Consider the following 16,823-nt stretch of genomic DNA (forward strand, 5'->3'; position numbering starts at 1 on the left):
TGAGGAGACCTGAAAGTGGCACATGGCAGAGTGTGGCGATGGAGACAGCAGCAATGGGAGGCCGTACAGGGACCCATGACAGACTCTGGACTTGGCAGCAGCATGAGGAGGTGGTATATAGGGGCCCATGGCAGATTAGGGGCCTGGCAGCAGCTATGGGAGGCCCGTAATCTGCCAGCACCCTATGACAAAAAATGGAACACACCAGCAGTGTGTGAGGAGACCTGAAAGTGGCACATGTTTGAGGCATGATTCATGGCGGATTTAGTCAGTTGTGTCAGGAACTGGTGGTTTGAAATCCAGACTAATCCACGCCTGATTCATTTTCACAAACGTGAGTCTCTCCACACTTTGGGTGGACAGTCGTGTCCTCCGCGGAGTTACAATACCTCCTGCCGCACTAAACACGCGCTCCGATGCCACGCTACTGGCCGGGCATGACAGCCTTTCAAGGGCAAATTCAGCTAGTTGGGGCCAAAGGTCAAGTTTCGTTGCCCAGTAGTCAAGGGGATTGTCTACCTCGGTTGGCAGGGTGCTGTCCAAGTAGGCCCAAGCCTGTTGTTTGAGGTCCTGCTCCAGGTCCACCTGATGCTGCTGCTGCTGCTGCGGCTGGTTAGTAGTTTCCTCACTGCGCTGGTGAAGAAAGCTACTCATTATCGACTGCAGACTGGTGGAGCTGCCACTGCTCCTACCACCCCACCCCTCCCCTGCTGCCATGGCAGCGGAACGCGAGCGCACAGGGCCCACAGTGTCTGAGGATGGACGTTGGCGCACAAAGGCAGAGACCAACTGACTACATAGGTGGTTTTTATAGTACGTTATTTTGGCCTCCCTCTCAGCAGGTGTGAAAAAGGCCACCATTTTTGAACGGTAGCGAGGGTCCAACAAGGTGGACAGCCAAAAGTCATCCCTCTGTCTGATGGTTATTATTCGGCTGTCGCTACGCAAGCAAGCGAGCATGCTATGGGCCATTTGTGCCAAGGAATGCGAGGGACTCCCTGCCTCCATCTCCACAGCATACTGCCACGGTGCGTCTGGGTCCTCTGTCTCCTCCTCCTCCTCCTCTACCAGATGCTCCTGCTCCTCCACTCCTGTCCGCTGAGTGGAAAAACCACCCATTTCACTCAATAATTCCTGAGCACAAATGTCCTCCTCTACCTCCTCCTCTTCTTCCTGTCCTGCCCCCACAGGGGTCATGTGGCGTTGAGATCTGTGCGCCTCGTCTACCGCACCCTGACCAGCCATTGTTAACAGCATTTGTTCCAGGACGTGCAACAGAGGAATGACGTCGTTCATCCCATAGTCCTGCCGACTCACGAATAGCGTGGCCTCCTCAAAGGGCCTGAGCAAGCGGCAGGTGTCACGCATGAGCTGCCAATGGCTGACATCAAAGTTACACGGGGGAGTACCTTTATCCGCTTGTAACATCAGGAAATCGGTGATGGCCTTTCGCTGTTCGTAAAGGCGGTCTAACATGTGTAGGGTTGAATTCCACCTTGTTGCAACGTCGCAGATCAGGCGATGCTGTGCAATTCCGTTCTGCCGCTGCAGCTCAAGGAGGGTGTGCTTTGCGGTGTAGGAATGGCTGAAATGCATGCAAAGTTTACGTGACATTTTAAGGATTTCTTGCAGTGGGATGGTGGATTTTAGGAACCGTTTCACAACCAGATTGAACACGTGAGCCATGCATGGCGCATGGCACAACCTTCCTTGACGCAGAGCACACAACATGTTCTTTCCGTTGTCGGTCAACATGGTTCCGATTTTGAGTTTGCGCGGAGACAGCCATCTGTCGATTTCTCTGTTCATTACACTGAGAAGTTCCTCCCCTGTGTGACTACGTTCGCCAAGGCATACCAGGTGCAGCACAGCGTGACACCGTTGCGCCCTGCACATGTGATATGCCGGTCGGGTAATGGGACTTGGCACGGGGGTGGCGGCTGAGGACACGGCGGAAGAAGAGGTGGTAGAGGCGGACATCTTTGCCGGACCAAGGACGTGCAAACGTGGAGGCAAAAGCGGCGTGACCTGTCCAAGTTGCTGGTGCGGCTGTGACGGCACCACGTTCACCCAGTGGGCCGTAAATGACATGTACTGTCCCTGACCGTAGTTACAGCTCCACACGTCGGCGCTGCCGTGCACTTTGGCAGAGACCGACATGCTCAAAGACTGGCCCACCATCTCTTCTACATGTGAATGCAGGGCTGGCACTGCCTTTTTGGCGAAGAAATGACGGCTTGGCACTCTCCACCGCGGCGCGGCACAAGCCATCATTTCTCGGAAAGGTGCTGAGTCCACCACTTGGAAAGGGAGGGACTGCAGCACCAGCAACTTGGACAGGAGGACGTTCAGCTTTTGCACCGTCGGGTGCGTGCTCGCAAACTGTTGTCTCTTGGAAACGGATTCCAAGAAAGACTGCTGACGGAATCCGTGAAGAGGAGTAGCAGGAGAAGGAGCATCTGAACGAGCGGAAGATGCCAACGAGCGACAACTCCCCTCAGCAGAGGTGTTGGAGCCTTGACTGGCTGATGGAGGGCGATTGACGTCAGGTGACGGAGCAAGTAACGGAGCGGGTGATGGAGCGGGGGCTGGGGCGGGCAGAACCGCCGTATCTTTATCACGGTTTTCCCAGGCCACCAAATGGCGACGCTGCATATGCTGCCGCAACGCTGTAGTCCCAACATGGGCCCCCTGGCCACGCTTGACTTTCTGGCCACATAGTCGACATACGGCTACGTTTACTTCCTCGGACGGCTTGACAAAAAATTGCCACACCGCCGAGTAGGAAACTTTGCCCCCGATACTCCTCACTGGCTGACTGCTGCTTCCTCCGTGCACACCGGCACCACTACTGGCCGTGGTGGTAGGCTGCAGTGGAGCTGGTGCTCTACTCCGTGACCGTTTGGCTCCACTGACACTGCTGCGACCCTGCTGCTGTCTCCTGGGCAACCCACCGACTGTTTTGCTCGCTGCCAAGCTGCCACCCTCTTCTCCTGATGATGCGGAAGAAATTGCCTGATGACGACGAGGCTGCCAAGTGCGATCAACCTCCTCATCATCAAGTAGGGTCTCCGCCTCACTACTAGCCCCCTCGGCTGCATCTGGGTTAGGAGACAGACCTGTCTCTAGACCGCCTACCGAGCCACTCTCCTCGCCACTACTTCTTCGCCTGGCTGCTGAAAAGGCGGATGTCTCCCCCCGTTCCTGACCGCCCTCTGTTAGCTCTTCCTCACTGTACAGTGGGGCTGAGCCCACAGCATGCCATACTTCGCTTGGTGAGGGAACACCAAAGGACAGGGGCAGGTAGAGGACACGTGATTTCAGTGGGCTTGGTCCCGGGCCATGCCAACTAACGGTTGTGTCTGACGTACCCACCGACCGTTGGCTGTAGGTGTCAGAGGTGACCTGGGAAGAGGAAGACGACCGAGCCAACCAATCGACGACGGCAGGGTTGTCGGTGGAGACACGACCGCTGGATGACACCAGGAGCACTGGCCTCTGGCTGCGAATAGTGCTGCCTCGACCCCTTCCTCTGCTGCCACGTCTGCTCGCTCCTAAAACATTGCCTCCTCTGCCACTCCTCTGCATGTTGTCTGACATACTCTTTAATTCAACGATTCTGTGTCCCTGAGTAACAATTCTGTGTCCCTGAGTAACAATTCTGTGTCTGTCCCTGAGTAACAATTCTGTGGCCCTAAGTAACGGTTCTGTGGCCCTCAGTAACAATTCTGTGTCCCTCAGTAACAATTCTGTGTCTGTCCCTGAGTAACAATTATGTGGCCCTAAGTAACGGTTCTGTGGCCCTCAGTAACAATTCTGTGTCCCTGATTAACGTTTATGTGGCCCTAAGTAACGGTTCTGTGGCCCTCAGTAACAATTCTGTGTCCCTGAGTAACAATTCTGTGTCTGTCCGAGTAACAATTCTGTGGCCCTAAGTAACAATTCTGTGGCCCTCAGTAACAATTCTGTGTCCCTGAGTAACCTTTCTGTGGCCCTAAGTAACAGTTCTGTGGCCCTCAGTAACAATTCTGTGTCCCTGAGTAACAATTCTGTGGCCCTAAGTAACAGTTCTGTGGCCCTCAGTAACAATTCTGTGTCCCTGAGTAACAATTCTGTGGCCCTAAGTAACGGTTCTGTGGCCCTCAGTAACAATTCTGTGTCCCTGAGTAACAATTCTGTGTCTGTCCGAGTAACAATTCTGTGGCCCTAAGTAACAGTTCTGTGGCCCTCAGTAACAATTCTGTGTCCCTAAGTAACAAATCTGTGGCCCTAAGTAACGGTTCTGTGGCCCTCAGTAACAATTCTGTGTCCCTAAGTAACAATTCTGTGGCCCTAAGTAACGGTTCTGTGGCCCTCAGTAACAATTCTGTGTCCCTCAGTAACAGTTCTGTGTCCCTCAGTAACAATTCTGTGTCTGTCCCTGATTAACGTTTACGTGGCCCTAAGTAACGGTTCTGTGGCCCTCAGTAACAATTCTGTGTCCCTGATTAACGTTTCTGTGGCCCTAAGTAACGGTTCTGTGGCCCTCAGTAACAATTCTGTGTCCCTCAAGAAACAATTCTGTGTCTGTCCGTGAGTAACAATTCTGTGGCCCTAAGTAACGGTTCTGTGGCCCTCAGTAACAATTCTGTGTCCCTGATTAACGTTTATGTGGCCCTAAGTAACGGTTCTGTGGCCCTCAGTAACAATTCTGTGTCCCTGATTAACGTTTCTGTGGCCCTAAGTAACGGTTCTGTGGCCCTCAGTAACAATTCTGTGTCCCTCAGTAACAATTCTGTGTCTGTCCCTGAGTAACAATTATGTGGCCCTAAGTAACGGTTCTGTGGCCCTCAGTAACAATTCTGTGTCCCTGATTAACTTTTATGTGGCCCTAAGTAACGGTTCTGTGGCCCTCAGTAACAATTCTGTGTCCCTGATTAACGTTTCTGTGGCCCTCAGTAACAATTCTGTGTCCCTCAGTAACAATTCTGTGTCTGTCCCTGAGTAATAATTCTGTGGCCCTAAGTAACGGTTCTGTGGCCCTCAGTAACAATTCTGTGTCCCTGAGTAACAATTCTGTGGCCCTAAGTAACGGTTCTGTGGCCCTCAGTAACAATTCTGTGTCCCTGAGTAACAATTCTGTGGCCCTAAGTAACGGTTGTGGCCCTCAGTAACAATTCTGTGTCCCTCAGTAACAATTCTGTGTCTGTCCCTGAGTAACAATTATGTGGCCCTAAGTAACTTTTATGTGGCCCTCAGTAACAATTCTGTGTCCCTGAGTAACGTTTCTGTGGCCCTAAGTAACGGTTCTGTGGCCCTCAGTAACAATTCTGTGTCCCTGAGTAACAATTCTGTGTCTGTCCCTGAGTAACAATTCTGTGGCCCTAAGTAACGGTTCTGTGGCCCTCAGTAACAATTCTGTGTCCCTGAGTAACGTTTCTGTTGCCCTAAGTAACAATTCTGTGGCCCTCAGTAACAATTCTGTGTCTGTCCCTGAGTAACAATTCTGTGGCCCTAACTAACGTTTCTGTGGCCCTAAGTAACAGTTCTGTGGCCCTCAGTAACAATTCTGTGTCCCTGAGTAACGTTTCTGTGGCCCTAAGTAACAATTCTCTGGCACTCAGTAACAATTCTGTCTGTCCCTGAGTAAACATTCTGTGGCCCTAAGTAACAATTCTGTGGCCCTCAGTAACAATTCTGTGTCTGTCCCTGAGTAACAATTCTGTGGCCCTAACTAACGTTTCTGTGGCCCTAAGTAACAGTTCTGTGGCCCTCAGTAACAATTCTGTGTCTGTCCCTGAGTAACAATTCTGTGGCCCTAACTAACGTTTCTGTGGCCCTCAGTAACAGTTCTGTGGCCCTCAGTAACAATTCTGTGTCTGTCCCTGAGTAACAATTCTGTGGCCCTAACTAATGTTTCTGTGGCCCTAAGTAACAATTCTCTGGCACTCAGTAACATTCTGTCTGTCCCTGAGTAACAATTCTGTGGCCCTAATAACGTTTCTGTGGCCCTAAGTAACAGTTCTGTGGCCCTCAGTAACAATTCTGTGTCTGTCCCTGAGTAACAATTCTGTGGTCCTAACTAACGTTTCTGTGGCCCTAAGTAACAATTCTCTGGCACTCAAAATAAATTCTCCAGCTCCTGATAATTACAGCAATACCATATAGTTTATTTGTTGTTTGTACCCATAGTACAGCCCCGAAACAATGGTGCTTTTTTTGCCCTAAATAAAAAATTGACACTGACACTGATACAAATTAAAAAAAAAAATCCTGACCTAGACCTTGACCCAGACCTTGACCCAAACACTATCCCTGGCACTGACCTAGATCAAACCTTGATAGGTATTTGTTCTTTATTTTTTAATATTTATTTATTTTTCTTTTTTCTTTTTACACGCTGTTGGGTTTTTTTCTGCAAGGAGAGTGAGAGAGATACAATGTATCTCTCTCCATTCAGAGAGAAAGAAAACATGGGGGCAGGGTTCACAGTGAGTAATCATTGCAATAGTCAACCAGATGCTATCACAGCGATCAGGTGACCTGGAACTGCGAGTTCCGAGTCCTGATCGTTAGTATGGGACCCGGAGATCTCACTGATACTCTGGACTGTGTGCTTGGGAGCATGCTGTGTGGTGCACTCCCCGCACAAAAACAGATACGCAAAAATGTGGCCCCACAGAAAAAAGCCCAGTTCTGTGAGGCCACATAATTGTGTGACATTGGCGCCAAGAGGTAAAAGAAGAGACAATACAGATCATATAGGATTACTTAATTTATTATTATTTATTTTATTTTTCTCCTGTCAGTTAAGTGTCAAGCTCTCTATGATGTCCTTCTATCTGCTGATAAGAGATACTCACGAAAATTCTATGTAACAAAGGTGCTGTTGTAATCACATGAAAGCAAAATTGTCCTGTCCCCTCTATAGGTTACTCAGCTTAACGTGCAGCTAAATCCTCCTGTCCTCCAACAAATCAGACTGGGTGTATAGAATTTGAAGTTTTATTGTAAAGAACAGGGTAATTGAAAATGAAAAGAAAAAAAAGAAACATTAAAAACGCACAGGTTATAACAAATAAGCAGAGCTGTTGCTGGGTGTAACAAGTAAAGTACAGGTTTAAGTCCAATGGCAGCTACCAGCATTAAAGGTTATGACTATGCTGACATGTTCCCTTTAAAGACTGACTCAGTTGAAATCCAGTTCACGTCAGGTAAAGCAGCTAGTCTAAGTAAAGTATATTAACTCTTATGTTTAATAGAAAATGCATTTAGCTATGAAAGCTGTAAAATTAGCTTAGTGCGTAAGACTATTTTGTTAATGAGTAAATGCATATGTGCCCACTTGTAAAAACTGCATATATAAAATGGATATAATTATGATATTAAAGACAGAAGAACACTTTGTGTAAATATGTATTATGGGAGATAAATTAGCAGCATACATATATTAAAAAAATGGAAATGCATTAAAACATTTAACAAAATGCTATTTAATAGAATTAATTCTATAGACATTTAGGTGGATTTATCAGTGAGAGAAAAAATGAACACTCCCATGTCCAAACTGCAAAATATTCTTCCCCAGGTACAACCAAATTTAAAGTGGAACTATGAGCAAGATCAGAAATCACATACAGCATATGATGCAGTCTTTCAGAAGAATTAATGCAACAGTTCTTGTTTTTCTGAAACCCCCTTAACAAATATTCGACAATGCTGATTCAATGGTTTTGAAGCTTCATACTCCACTCATTGCTTTTACTTTACAATTTATAATCTCACAAGAGATTGGAAGAAACTCATGTTTCATTTTTATTTTAGTTTTAAAATCTTAAAAGTTTTTAGCATAGTTAAACCAAAACATTTCTTTAGAACATGCCATTACTAAAATATGCTTGCATCTCTTCAACACTTTTCCCAAAAGTATATCAGCCGCTTTAATTATAATTATGTTTTAAAGATTTTAGTGCATTCATTTGCATACTGGAATGCATGAAATACATTTTATGTATTTTTATGTTCCACATTTTGAAGGTTAATATTTTTATGTGCTTTCACTTTCCGACAAGTATGAAAGGCATAGAAAAGTGAATGGCTAAAGAATAATGGACAGTAAGATCACTAATGAGCCAGATTGTGAAAAGGGTTGATAGAGTCATAAGGACACTCAATCACTTTAGCCAATTAGTACTTTGATATTATGTTTGAAAAGAGCAGAGCTCTTGTGATTATCCTTCCATAGATTAAAGTGAAATCTAAAGGAAACTATTTTGTATTAAACAGCATATTAAAAGTCAAAGTAATATTCTATAGCAAAATAGCAGGTTTTGTCCAGTCAGTGAGGATGACCTTCTAGTTCAAACCAAACCCATGTTTGGCCACATTTTATATGTTCAAAGTTCAGCAAATCTGATGTTTTCAAGAAGTTTGGCTATGTTCCATAATGCAATGTGGTGCACAATTTTGGCCAATAAAGGCATTTGGTCATAGTCTCTGCCCCCTCATATAAAAGCTTACTTTCCTTTCTTTTTGGTGCACATTTTGAATTAATAAAAAAAAGTAATTACAAAAAGTGTATTTCAGTGTTTTAGAGTTGTGTTTGTTTTTTTTACTTGTTTTAATATTTGTTTTGTCCATTAAGTTTTTTTTTAACCACTTGTCTTCCAGCCGTTGTATATAAATGGCTGTATGGCTGCTTTCTGAGGGTGGGAGGATGTTTTAAAACGGTCTCCCCTTTGTGGGGCCCATGTACATTGTCTATCGTATGTACAAGTTGGCTCTGTGATTGTTGTGTCCATCAGACATGGAAAACCACAAAGTAGGATACAGAGCAAATGAAATTGGCCCTGTACCATGTGATCGCTGTAACTAATCACAGCAATCACAAATGTAAACAAAGGCTGTAATATGCAGCCACCACTGACAAAACTCTTGAAAAAATGCCCAAAAAACACTCAGTGTGAATGTAGCCACAATGTGCTATCTTCCCAGCTGAGTATGGACACATACACATAGAGGTACTAACTAACAACAAAGCATGCATCAAATAGAAAGTAAAGAATAGTTGGAATTCCTTATACTTATTTCAGACCAATGACACAGATTCTGTATATTAAGGTCAGGTAACTAGCATTTTCAAATGGAAAGCTGTACTTAAAAAATATATTATATTATTTTTTATGTTAATGTTATTTTTAAACACTCACACTTTCATAACTTTCATGTTAAAAACTAATTTTAAACTATTCATGTACATATAAAGTGATTAATCATAGCTTATTAGCTGAAAATGTTATAAAAATTATTCTACATTTTAGACACAAGCAAATCAGCAACACTCATCTTAAACGGGTATTGAAAATGCATTTGGAAAAATATATTTCTATTGTCATTAATTGTAAAACAATTCTTCAATGCACGCCTCAAAATATTTTCAATATTTAATTTATATTTTATCTTAGTGGTTTAAAAGTGATTAAATTATATTATGTGAAACTGTGCAATTAATTTCACAGCTCATCTAAGCTACTTATTTCACTGGAGTTTTGCTTGAAAAAAAATTGTTGGTGAAACATTCCTTTAGTGTAATGATATTCATGTTTACTCATTTGCTGAATGCCTTTATGAAAAGGCCACTTTTCCAATGAACCTGAAGGTGATAGATTGTAGGTTTCTACCTATTTTCTTTATTTGATATGGGCAAAAGTAGAAAATAAAATGTATGCAGTGTTTTCATCTTTTTAATTCATGTACATATGACATTTTGAAATTGTTATTTTCTATTTTCAGATTTTTTTTAAATGTAACTCTCCTTTTATTGCCCTATTCAGCCATGTGCATGACTAGGTTCACATCTGTGAAGGTGTTGCGACTTGTGTTTCCAGGGGCACAGCAGCCTATTCATTTGAATGGGCTGCTGTACTAGCATTTCCCACAGAGAAAAAAAAAAAAGTCCCTGCCCCTTTAATAAAATGCAGCCACATGGAACCACATGGTGCTTTGGCATCATGCGATTACATACACCCAAAAATGAGCAGTGTTTTCTGATGCATGGGGATGCTATACCCCGCACATCTGTTAAAGTGTTTTGGCTTTAGGTGCAGGAATTTGTGTAATGTATACGCACTGCCATGTCCACTTCTGTGTGAACCTAGGCTAATTGTCTTTCAGTAGGTTTCTAGAAACTTAGAAACATTTACTGTTTGCTTGCACTAGAGGATTTTCAGCCTGCCAAGATCTGTTTTGATAGAAAAACACAGCCAAGGGAATTCAAAACAAGGTAAATAAGAACACTGAGCTGTGCAGAGGTATACCAGTACTCAGAGTGGCCATGTCTGTGCAGGGGGACTTTCATGTATGTGACAGCTTCCTGCACAGAACTATGTCCCCAGTCCTATTAATATGTCAGCCAGGAAATTCCCCCAAAAACTAAATGTATATTAGGATACAGGTGAAGTTATTACCAACTTGGGAAATTACTTGTTACTGAGTAGGCAGAGCCTGATAGGGAACTAGGCGACTAATTCCCTATCAGGTCCCCTTTACTTTTGATTGATAGAACATAATAGTGGGCAGATTCAAAAACAGCTAATGGACTGAATAGCAGATATGGATCCATCCACTGATATGTACTGTGTAGCAGAATGTCTCAAAGGGAGCCTGGGAAAGTCCTGGTTAAAGTTTACACATCACCCAGGTTCCTTTCATACACATTTAGAGACCTCTGATTCTCTGTCCAATTTGGGTTTTACTCCACTCCCTTTTGACAATTTAGGATCACCTGGAACCCAGAGTCAGTGCTATAGAGCCCAGGGAACAGACAAGTCATGTCTGTAAGAGCAGCAAGGTTTGTGAAAGCTGTAAAACTGCATATGCGGAGACTGACAAGTGTTAGGCTTGCTCAGCCTAATAGTTAGGACATAGATTTTTGAAATTAGTGCCGAAACATGGCTAGGATTTTGTTTTGGAGGTTTTTTTGGCTTATTTACTTTGTAAAACACTGTACAGCATCTATACAGATATGTGTCTGTAGCCCTCCAGGCACACACCAGAATAGAGCCCCCTCAGATGCCAGGGCCATGGTCAGTAGGCAAGAGGCTAGCCTGTACTCCCCTCCAAAAGCCCCTGTCTCAGTTGGGTTTGTCACACTGGTGATATGGTGTAAAAAATTGAGGGACTGATGATTGGGTGCCAAGATCTTGGGTACTGATGATCAGGTTTGCTAAAACTGGTGAGTGGGGTGGCAAAAATGGAGGGACTGGTAATTGGGTTGCTTAAAACCAGTGGTTGGGGTGCCAAAACTGGAATTACTGGTGATGTGAGTGCTGAAACCAGTGGTACTGCTGATCAGGGTATTAAATTTGGTGGTACTGGTAGTCGGGGTACTATAACTGGTGGTACTGGTGGTCACTTTAATGCCGATCACTTCTCCAGCCTGTGACCCCCCTCCAGGCAATGGGCACTATGGCACAAAGGATGTGGCTTTAATTTATGAAGCTCCAGGCAACTCTGTGATTGGCTTTAATACTTGGGATAAACTGTGGTGGAGTCCCTGGTGAACCCCTACAATACCTCTCTGCTGTGATCCAGCAAATTAATCCCTGGAGTGGGTTAATGATCAGAAATTGTGGGTCAGCAGCTATACTGAGCTCCGATATATGGATCTATGGTGTGTGATCAGCTCTCTTAGGCAGTATGATGTGATCTCAGCGCCTTAGGGAAAGTATGGTGTATATTGTCCCTGCTCTCCCCTGATGTGTCCCCACTGCTGTCCCCATTTCATCCTCCCCACCTCCTCATCTGTTCCTATGTTGTGTGAGTACCTACACCCTAAGGTGCTGTCACTTGTATGGAGGAGTGGAGTCCCAGTGGAGCACTCTGATCCCACAGGGAGTCCCTGCCCAGCTGAGGCTCAGACAATGAGAAACAAAAGCATGAGCTCTGGACAGTGCTGGAAAGGCTGAGGTAGTGGATGAAGCGGAGTTGTGGGGAAGGAGAGAGGGCAAAACACTTAGGGTGACCGGGGAGAGAAAGGGTCACTAGAGGAATGTGAGCGGAACCAATAATGGGGGGAGAGTCTGGGACATGGATTAGTGCGGGGGGGGGGGTCTGACTACACAGTCAGTGGAGGGCATTTTACTGCCCCCTATCTCAGCGCCCTAAAGTGGCTGCCTAAGCTGCATTGGGCTGGCACAGGCCCTGCGTACATGAATCAGATGCAAGCACCATAACTTTTGGTGCTGTCCCTCAACAAAATTTTAAAGGGTGTCTATGACACCGTTTATGGATTCCCCTAAGTGTACTGTAAAAATTGTTTTCTCCACAAAGCTTATAGATGAATGAGGGCTTGTTAAAATAGCTTTTACAGCTTATTCAGGATATGTACATACTTTAGTGTGCACGATGCTCTGTGACCACTGTCACATTTGCACCCTGTGTGAAACAAATATTTGAAAAATTTGAAGCATCAGTTTAAACTTATTTAGTTTAATAGAATATTTTATTATTATAAACTATTACCCAAAACTATAATAGTTTATTCTTAAGAAACGCCCCACATAAAAATGATGACACAACAGTGACCCCAGATTAATTTTTGTCTTTATACAAAGACAACTTTTAATACTTTAAGGCTCGGTTCAACTTTAGGTACATGTTATATATTACACTCGCATTTAGTGTATAAAATGTAATATGTTCCTAAGCACACACCTACCATCCCCAAAGCCCTCTTCCCTGTGACAGAATGTGGGGTTCTTTACCCTTACAGCCGCTGTGATATTTAAAATAAGCGTGGCTGTCAGCACAACCATGTTATTCATTTGTAGAAATCTGTGAATGAATAAACACGTCCTGTCCTCCACCACAGCAGAAGGACTTGTAGTCCCTTGACACTTCTGACAGCTCTGCAACTGAAAGCCTGTATGAAGATATGGGCAGAGAGCTGTAGGAAGTGTTTGCAGGAAACTGAAATTGCATCCATGAGCCATTGATCACGGGTCTGATGTAAACTGTGAAACAAATAATGAATGCGTAATTTTTCCTGCAAAAATATTTGCATGTATTGTGTACTTGTGTTTAATAGTGAACTTAGCCTTTAATGTGGTATTCAGCCCAAAAACAAAAATGTAATAGATTGCAGCTTATCAATTCTTAACATAGTGATTGCATTAGTTTGTTTTTTAATTTCTTCCCTTTATTTTCACCTGGTAATACTGCCAGTAACACACTTCCTGTCTTAGGGTGTCTCTACCCTGGATGGACAAACAACAGAGACATCTTTGAACAGCAGCATTGCCAATAAGGGAAGAGTGTAGTGTTAGATGTACTATCAGATTTAAAATAACTTAAAGTAAATCAAATTAGAGTCGAACTCCAGGTAACACTGTTACTGACTGATAACAGTTACTAATTGACAGTTACAGCCCCATTTTTTTTTTTTTTGTGGATAAAGGTTTTACAGAAATGAAAAAGCTGACTCTTGTAAGTTCCCGCTGTCAGTGTTAAATGATTTGTCTTCACACTCTGAGGCTATATTTAACTTGCATTTAAGGGGGCTGTAAACACACACAGCTGAGCTACATTTTTAGCACCCCCAACTGTTCCCACTTAAGCTACAAAGGCAGAAGATAGGTGTTTCCACTTGAAAAGCATTGTGTTGGGTGAAAAATGATTCCTTCCATCATGTCCAGTAGACAGTACCTCCCACCAAATGCAACCCATTCAACTGAAAAGTGGTTCAGGAATAATTGTGCATGTAAAAGTCTTGCCCAAGGATACCACATGCTGACTACTTTTTCTAGCCAAAAACCTCTTGTCCGTGTGGCCAGGACTAAGCTCCACCTACTGCCATTCCTCTGCCATGGAAAGTTCCTTTATTGAACACTGAGACATTCTTTTCGAATGCGTAAAGGTATGATAGTTGATGGAATTTAAATGTGAAGAAATTGATGCCTTTCCCTTTTCAAAAACGGCAGGGAAACATAGGTATCACATGGTGTTTGCTCTTACGCATGATTGTTACTTTTAAAGTGGCTGACAGGTTTGAAGTTGGTTGGCTTAATTTCCACTTTAAACACATGCACAGTAAATACAATAAAACACAGTGTTTGACAGTCTCTTCTTCTCATTTGGATTAATGTTAAATGTCATAAAGAATTCAGATTAGTTAGAAGTGACAAGTTCCTCAAGGGAGAACCAGCTCAAATGTCACGGTTAAATTTAAAAGTCATGGCTACAATAGGCTCTTGATGGAATCAGACCTCTGTCTCACCATCCTAAGATCTAATATTTATGCCAACATTCACTGTTGATACTGAAGTCTGACAACAATAAGCTAAAATGATACGCCACCTTGCACTTACTAAAGGTTGTCAGTAATTCACATTGGCATTTTCCATCAAATGATGTATTAAAACACAGAAGAAACAAAGCTATCATTTTATTCCTTCTTGTTCAAATTACTATTACTGGCTTTCAAGTCTAGGGAATAAAAAGGTAATGTGAAATCACTGTGGCAATCCCTTTATGTCTTGACATTCTACTGTTTTTTGCTCTCACATACTATGCAACATAATGCTCATAAGCCTACCTTATGTTTTTTCAGTCAGATTTTTATTTCAATATGTGACCCCATTGGAGAAGTGTCTGGTTACTATCTCTCCCTGTGATGCCTGTACATGAAGTTGGGGTGGGGTGCTATCACAGGGTCAGAAAGCCACATAAAGCTAAAAAATTTTTAAATTTTAACCCTTTTAAACTCTACTACAATTGTGTTTTTGTCTGTGTACCTATTGGAGAGATTTCCTATAATTTTCTACCCTGACAGTGCGTGAGGGAAAAACCTACATTGGCCAAAACAAAGTTAAAAAGTTTTGGCTAGAGTTCATTCTCAATATTATTAATGGGGATGAGCTGATGGTTTGGTCCAAGCCCAAAGTCCTACAAGGCCAGAAGCCATGGTCACAACCAGTCCAGTGGTCACTGCTATGGTCAATGGTATGAGGTCCCCTGCCTGACTGACACGGGATGTGAAATGACTGTCATGAAATATCATTTCTAGGCACAGAGATTCGGGACTAGAGGCCAACTAGATCCTTCCTAAATATCCCTCAAGACAGCCAATAACCTGCACATCCTGGTGGAGGGTGTCACATGGGTGAAGATTCTGATAGAGGATAAAATTATTGAGAGAGTGAGTGCCCAGTGGGTTCAGCAGTGCCCATTGTCCTGGGTCTGATAGTGTTGAAGGACTTAGACTTGCAGCTTGCTGTTCATGTTTGAGTATTCAGGCCAGCGGGCACAGGGCTGTGGTCAGAAACCAGTCTGGCTTAATATGATAAAAGCTTTGAAGCCCACCAACAGGCAACCAAGATACAGCCAGAATGGGTGGGGGTGGTCCACACTCTCCCCAAGCAGAGACTGCTACTACCACCTCTTCTGGAGGTAGCCTAGTCACTGCCCATCAGAGCTCACAAAAAGCTGCGAGAGGCCATGGTAATGGTGAAGCCATGCAAAGACATGGGGTTCCTAGGGAAATGGCTGACAGCCCGCACTTTATCCACAGTCTGCAAAGGGAAAGTGCTGATTAATTTGGGGACCTCCCTGATTTCACTCCCTAACCAGACCACCATTACTGATCTCCAAGTGGTACCAGATCACTGCACCTCCTGAGCTTAGCCAGGGGTGGAAGCCATTTGTGCTCCATTATAGGCTGCTATTCAATCTCTATATGAGGAGAAATATAGACTGTTACTGGAACAACTGGACATTTCGTTCTGGGACTATCCCTTGCCCCAACAGCATCTCCTGCACCAGCTGCTGGAAAAGCATCTGCTAATATTTGCCACCAGCCCTGGGGATTACAGCTGTATTGAGGCCACAGACCACCCAATCCATACGGGGGATGCTCCACCCATCCAGAAGCAGTACTGCCACATTCCCCTGAGTCTCTGCTTTGAGGTTAAAGGCAAGATTTTCGACATGCTGCAGAGTGGGGTCATCCGGGAAAGCCACAGCCAATGGGCTGCCCCAGTTGTCCTGATATGAAAAATAAAATATGGAAGACTACGGTTCTGTGTGGACTATCACAAGTTAAACTCGTGCACTCACTAGGATGCCTACCCACTACCCAGGGTGGAGGAAGCCAAGTTCTTCTCAACACTTGATCTGGCAAGTGGTTATTCGCAAATACCAGTGCAAGTACAAGACCATGAGAAACCTGACTTCATCACACTTTTGCCCAAATAGCTGCACCCCTTAACCAGTTCCTGTGCGGCCAAGCAACGCAGAAGAAATAAGGGGACTCACCCTCGATCTAGTCTCAGTGGAAAGAGCACCAACAAAAGGCCTTTAAAGCTCTTAAGCAGAATCTTACATCACCCGCCTGCTCACTTATGCCAATGACTCCAAACCCTTCTGACTATACACCGATGGGAGTCTAAAGGGCCTGGGGGTCGTTCTGGTGCAGGAGCAAGAAGAGAGCAAGCAAGTAATTGCATACTCCAGCTTATGCCAGCCATAGCCCATGGAGTGAAACCCTCATAATTACAGCTCTTTTAAACTGGAGTTACTGGCCTGGAGTTCAGAGATAGAGGTCTTCATGGACAACAACCTGCTCACATCTAGAGTTCTAACAACACACACAACAAACATGTATTCACAAAGGATACAACCTCCTCCCAAATTTCCAACCCTGAGAAGGTGTCTTTCAGAAAAGTTTTAAGCAAGTCCAGTCTTCATCAAAGGTTTTGCTCTCCAGAGCCCGTGTGGTCCTCTAGTGTTCTCTCCATTATGAAATCACTTTTTCCAGTCTGTCTAAAGACCAAATTGGGGAGAGTCCA

The sequence above is a fragment of the Staurois parvus genome, unplaced genomic scaffold (genome assembly GCF_062004578.1).
Source record: "Staurois parvus isolate SC_StPar_1 unplaced genomic scaffold, SC_StPar_1.0 ptg000561l, whole genome shotgun sequence".
Classification (NCBI taxonomy): domain Eukaryota; kingdom Metazoa; phylum Chordata; class Amphibia; order Anura; family Ranidae; genus Staurois; species Staurois parvus.